This window comes from Penaeus monodon, chromosome 23 (genome assembly GCF_015228065.2).
Source record: "Penaeus monodon isolate SGIC_2016 chromosome 23, NSTDA_Pmon_1, whole genome shotgun sequence".
NCBI classification, from domain to species: domain Eukaryota; kingdom Metazoa; phylum Arthropoda; class Malacostraca; order Decapoda; family Penaeidae; genus Penaeus; species Penaeus monodon.
The window spans coordinates 4,565,749-4,565,990 of NC_051408.1; the positions used below are offsets into that span (position 1 = coordinate 4,565,749).

Here is a 242-nt window from a genome sequence, read left to right on the forward strand (position 1 = left end):
CGAAGGTGTTTGAGCTCTCGTTTACATCATCTGATAAATAATCGAAAGCTTGACCTTTGACCTCTGACCTTACGCGGCCTGACTAGCGGTATTTGGCAACCCGAGTGCTATCAAGGCGTGACCATCATTGTGATATGAATAACGGTGAAAAAAATGTTATTCACCAAGGATGGATCAGATGATATGTTGTTTAATTTATTTATACTAGTAAATACACACGCACATATACGAGGAAATTCGTC

General features: G+C 39.7%; 1 protein-coding gene across 1 annotated transcript in view; it reads right to left on the reverse strand.

Moving 5' to 3' along the window:
- Positions 1-242, reverse strand: part of LOC119587743 (NAD(+) hydrolase sarm1-like) — a gene marked incomplete at its 5' end in the record, with an annotated part of 59,539 nt that overhangs the window by 58,541 nt on the left and 756 nt on the right.